This window comes from Oryctolagus cuniculus, chromosome 19 (assembly GCF_964237555.1).
Source record: "Oryctolagus cuniculus chromosome 19, mOryCun1.1, whole genome shotgun sequence".
NCBI lineage: Eukaryota > Metazoa > Chordata > Mammalia > Lagomorpha > Leporidae > Oryctolagus > Oryctolagus cuniculus.
In genome coordinates, this window is record NC_091450.1 from 62,669,337 (window position 1) to 62,675,473 (window position 6,137).

Consider the following 6,137-nt stretch of genomic DNA (forward strand, 5'->3'; position numbering starts at 1 on the left):
ATGAATTTATAAATTCATTGTAGAATTAGTACAGCACTTGAGCAGCTTCAGCAAGAAAGTTCAAACTCCCACACTTTTACTGCCATGAGGAGAGACTGTTCACCTCACTCCACCCAAGACATAAAAAGTGTCAAGAGCCAAATTATGACAAAATGTAACCTGCAATCACTTACCACATCCTGATGCTCTGCATGCTGATCTCTTTTATACTCATCTGACCATGAGTAATTTCAGTGAGGTTATTTCCTATATCATCAGCATCTTCAAGCTTTTTTTCATCATCCTTTAAGAAAGCACATTGAATCACTATCAGTCATTCTTTGGTTTTTACATCAGCTTCTAGGATTTATTGCATTTAAAAAAAGATTTATTCATTTACTTGAAAGGCAGAGTTACAGAGAGGCAGAGGCAGAGGCAGAGAGAGAGAGAAAGGTGTACCAACCACTGGCTCACTCCTCAAATGGCTGCAATGGCCTGAGCTGTGCTGATCCAAAGCCAGGAACCAGGATCCTCCTCTGAGTCTCCCATATGGGTGCAGGGGTCCTAGGATCTGAGCCATCTACTACTTTCTCTGGCCATAGCAGAGAGCTGGACCAGAAGAGGAGCAGCCGGGACATGAACCAGCACCCACATGGAATGCCTGCACCACAGGCAATGCCCCTACCCACCATGCCACAGCACAGGCTCCTAATGTGTTAATAAAGGAATCTTGGTTTAAATTTCAGCTTTCCATCAAAGAGACTCCTTTTGTGTCTGAATTTTGATATTGTTTCTTTGATTCACTAATATTTATGTGTATGGAATAAAGGAACATAATTAAAAATATTAATTCAAATGTTGACCAAAATCTATCTTAAATTGTGTGACTCAAATATCAAATAAAAGAACCTTATTTTATATTCAAGACCTTTTCTTTGATAGATTATATAAAAAGAAACTTGATTGCAAGAAGCAATAGCAAAATAATCAAATTATGAGGTATAAATGATTCAGAGAGCAACAAAATAACATAAAAATCAAAAGGAGAATGATACTTTTTTCCAAAGACAATTTTACAGATTCAGGATACTACATCATGACATTATTGATATTTTCAAAATTTTTCTGTAAGTTAACTAGAAGGAGATAAAAGCAATCTCTGATATGATGATGTGGCTGAGAAAGCTGGTACTGTAGAAGCTGAGGTTAAACTATTACACAGTATCATTGTAGAAATCAATAACCATAAACTCAAGGCCCAACAAGACAAACTTGATAAAATAAATAAGCAGTTAGATGAATGTGCTTCTGCTATTACAAAAGCCCAGGTAGCAATCAAGACGGCTGACAGAAATCTTAAAAAAGCACAAGAATCAGTCATTCGTACAGAGAAAGAAATAAAAGATACTGAGAAAGAAGTAGAAGACCTAACAGCAGAGCTAAAAAGTCTTGAAGATAAAGCAACAGAGGTCATCAAAAATACAAATACTGCAGCGGAGTCCTTACCTGAGATCCAGAAAGAACATCGTAATTTACTTCAAGAACTGAAAGTTATTCAAGAAAATGAACATGCTCTTCAAAAAGATACACTTAGTATTAAGTTGAAACTTGAGCAAATAGATGGCCACATTGCTGAACATAATTCTAAAATAAAATATTGGCAAAAAGAGATTTCAAAAATATCACTGCATCCCATAGAAGATAATCCTGTTGAAGAGGTTTCAGTTTTGAGCCCCAAAGACCTTGAAGCAATCAAGAATCCAGATTCCATAACAAATCAGATTGCACTTTTGGAAGCCCAGTGTCATGAAATGAAACCAAATCTTGGTGCCATTGCAGAATATAAAAAGAAGGAAGAATTATATTTGCAACAGGTAGCAGAATTGGACAAAATTACTTACAAAAGAGATAATTTTGGACAAGCATATGAAGATCTGCAGAAACAGAGGCTAAATGAATTTATGGCAGGCTTTTATATAATAACAAATAAATTAAAAGAAAATTATCAGATGCTTACCTTGGGAGGGGACGCTGAACTGGAGCTTGTAGACAGCTTGGATCCTTTCTCTGAAGGAATCATGTTCAGCATTCGACCACCTAAGAAAAGTTGGAAGAAGATCTTCAACCTTTCTGGAGGAGAGAAAACACTTAGTTCTTTGGCTTTAGTATTTGCTCTTCATGATTACAAACCCACTCCCCTTTACTTCATGGATGAAATTTATGCAGCCTTTGATTTAAAAAATGTGTCCATTGTTGCATTTTATATATATGAACAAACAAAAAATGCCCAGTTCATAATAATTTCTCTTCGAAACAACATGTTTGAGATTTCAGATAGACTTATTGGAATTTACAAGACTTACAATATAACAAAAAGTGTTGCTGTCAACCCAAAAGAAATTGCATCTAAAGGACTGTGTTGAATTTATTCATACTGAAGACTTCAAATCAAGTTGGTATACATTTAGTGTGTTATTGATTTTCTATTTGTAATGAATTGTATATATATATATATATATATATATATATATATATATATAAAGGTAGTGACCCTGTCACCATGGTGTACAGGACCACACCCAGACTCCAGACATCAGCCTTGTACCCATTGAACTCCTCATCTAAGAATTCCTCTGGGGCACAGTATTCAAAGGTCCCACACAAATACTTCAGGCATTCTCCATCAGCCAATTTGCAGCTGAGCCCAAAATCGGTCAACTTAATATTTAGATTGGCATCTAGAAGGAGGTTTTCTAACTTTAAATCTCTGTGCACGATGTGCTGCATATGGCAGTAATGCACAGCTAATAAAGTTTGGTTAAACAGCTGACTTATCTCTTCATCTTGTAGGTAGCCTCGTTCTATCATAAAACACCTAGGGTCCCCTGATTGCATACTCCATAAAAATATAGGTTCTCTCTGTTGTGTGCCTTAGCTGCAACAGTTTTATAATGTGAGGGTGATGCAGCCCCTTCATTATTTCTGCTTCTGCACACAACTGCTGGAAGCTGCAGGAGTGCTGGTCACCATTCTCAATGATCTTCACAGCCACCTGGGTCCTGCTTTCCCAATGATAGGCCAGTTTCACCTGCCCAAAACTGCCCTGGCCAATGATCCTGAGAACCTGGTACCCATCCAGGACCTCCTCCTCACTGTTGAAGGCTGTGAGACCTTCCATTGTGGGGATACTCACCCCCTCCCCCCACCCCTGCAATCTGACACTTGGAACACTTACTAATCACCTAAAGTAACAACAAAAACTGTGAAACAAATTAAAATCAAACAAGCAAAATTGAAACAAAAATTAACAAACTGAATATGCTAACAGATAATGCTAACTATATGAACTACAGTATACTAATCACTAAAACTGTATCAAAATTAAGAATTAAAAGTTATAAAACACACAGAATACTAAAAATGATTAAGTAAAGCAACACCAACTATGGTAACTATGGTAACAATTCTAATCAATAAGTCTTATAATGTTCCTATCTAAATCAAAGGATTAAAAATGAGAAAACAATCAGAAAATGGGAGAAACACAAGAATGATAAAATGAACACACCATAAAATACATTTAGCTTGTGACAACAAAAAATAAATAAATAAATAAATAAATATTTAAAGAAAATAAAGACACAAGAATACAAAGCAAAGATGGGAGGGGGAGAGAAATTGAAAAAAATAGAAAAAAGAACAAAACAAAATGGAAAAAAAAAGGAAAATAACCACTAGGGTAAAAAGAACAAATAGACCAGACAAAACAACAACACACAGACAAAACAACAACACAAAGGGCAAGACAAGGGAAAACCAGTAATGTCATCCAAGTCCTTCAGGCAGTCTCCACAGAGCTTCCTGGGCCAACTGAACAAGAACCTAGGCCAAGCCAGGGAACTGTTAAGGCAATTGGAATGACTTAACAATGGCTCATCTGATGTCAGAGCAAGCTATAAACCAATCATGGGTGATGATACACCTTGGTTGTTTTCTCAAGAAACTTTCTACTTGGTTAAAGTGAAAGGGCCCCAAAAACTTTTTGCTTATGTTGGTGATAGTAATTGATATTTAGGTTTTGATAAATTAACAGCTGAAGGCTGTTTCAATGGACTTTTCATTTCTAGTTTTAAAATTTGCAAATAACTCTTGGCTTTGGTAGAACTCCTGAAGTCTACACTCAGAATATCCAACATGATAGGGCTCAACACGTTGACACCATGTCACTGACATCATGACAATAGAACAAAACCCTGGAAAGCTGCAAGGTAGTGGGTTGATGTAGTCCAGTGTAGAAGGCAAAGTAAGAGCAAATTGTGAAATCTATAGCCTCCAAAACTGCTTCAAATCATAAGGAGGAAGAAAAGACATTCCAGGATATTTCAGTCCTTTGGGGTTACAAGACCCTGACCTGGGTAACTGAAAAAGAACAGGAATTGATTTCTTATTGTTTTGGAAGCCAGGAAGTCTAAGATCAAGGCCCAGTAGATTTATGATATGGGAAGGACTCACTCTCTGTTTCTAAGATAGTGCCTTCTTTTTTTCTAAAGATTTATTTTATTTATTTGAAAGAGAGTTACAGAGAGAGGTAGACACAGAGAGAGAGGTCTTCCATCTGCTGGTTTACTCCCCAGATGGCCACAATGGCCGGACCTGCACCAATCCAAAGCCAGGAGCCAGGAGCTTCTTCTGGATCTCCCACATGGGTGCAGGGGCACAAGGAATTGGGCCATCTTCCACTGTTATCCCAGGCCATAGCAGAGAGCTGAAGCAGAAGAGAAGCAGCAGGGACTAGAACCTGCACCCATAGCAGATGCAGGCTCTTCAGGCAAGGCCTTTAATCTGCTGTGCCACAGTGTGGGCCCCAGATGGTGCCTTCTTAAAGAAAAAAAAAACTGATAAGGAAATTAAAGGCCAGTGGCCTAGTGTGGGCAATTCAGCCTAGATGTAGGTGTTGAAATGTTGCACAAGTATTGTAATTTTTTCCAATACCTGGATGCTAATCTCAGAAAAATACAGTGCCTTCTTAAGATTCCTCATGAGGTTCAAATAAATAAATCTTTAAAAAAAAAAGATTCCTCATGAGGAACAGCCTTCTTAAGGTGTCATCCACCTTACAGAAAGTCCCCCATCCTGGGGCTGCTGTTGTGGGTGGGTTAAGTCACCACCTGTGATGCCAGCATCCCATATGGGTGCCGGTCCTAGTTGTAAGGGTATTGGATGGTAGGGGGAAGATGACATAGAACTACTTACATAGCTGTTATATAGGGGAAATACAAATCTCCATAGAGAGACTCATTTAAAGAGCTAAAATTCTATGAACAATTGTTCAATGAGGCAGCAATACAGCCTCCTAGAAAGAGCACGGGCTTCAGAATCAGATCTGGTCAAACCCCAGCTCTGTCATAGCTGCTTTAAACTAGGCAAGTTTCTGAATTTCTCTAAGCCATTCTTCTATAAAATAGAGACAACAGCACCCACCTTGTAAGGGATTAAATAATCCAAGTTGCATAATGGAAAATGTGGCACTCAAAAAAATTGCCTTTGGGGACCACTATTCAGAAAAATGAATCTAAATCCCCCATCCTGTAGTCAGGAAAACTTTAAAAATATAAATAAATCTTATTTAAGTTTTATATTTTAAGTCATTTAAAAACCTGTTTTTCTTCACACTTTTCCCCATATTATACTATTCCAGTCATCTTCAGGCTTTTTATATATTTTTTCAATTGATCCTTTCATTTTCTGTTTTCACCCTCATTTCCACTCCCCTTTTACATTTCCTCTTGGTTCATGTCCATGAAACAACTCATATGTATTATACACCTAACAAGTATCAGTGTTCTAACTCTTTTTTTTGAATTAACTCATTTGACATACTTTTCCATCAGGATGGTTCTACTTAAACCAGCTAAGGTTTTCTTTTTTCCCCAAACTTGAAAGCTACATGTTACTGTCCAATTTCCCCTTCCTGTATTGTTTCATAAATTCTTCATTGTCAAGGTGCTAAATTTAGCATGACATCTAATAAATGAGGAAAATGAGGACAAAGAACTATGACAGAGAGAGGACCACAGGGAAGTAACTGTCTGAGAATCCTAATAGTAAATGATCTTAACTTATGAGAGGGTCTGTTATTAGAGTAAATTAGAAAGAAA

General features: G+C 37.3%; 1 pseudogene; it reads left to right on the plus strand.

The window, feature by feature from the left end:
* The first annotated feature begins 1,142 nt into the window (after window positions 1-1,142).
* Window positions 1,143-2,432, plus strand: LOC138846899 (structural maintenance of chromosomes protein 4 pseudogene; annotated as a pseudogene).
* The last annotated feature ends 3,705 nt before the right edge of the window (window positions 2,433-6,137 follow it).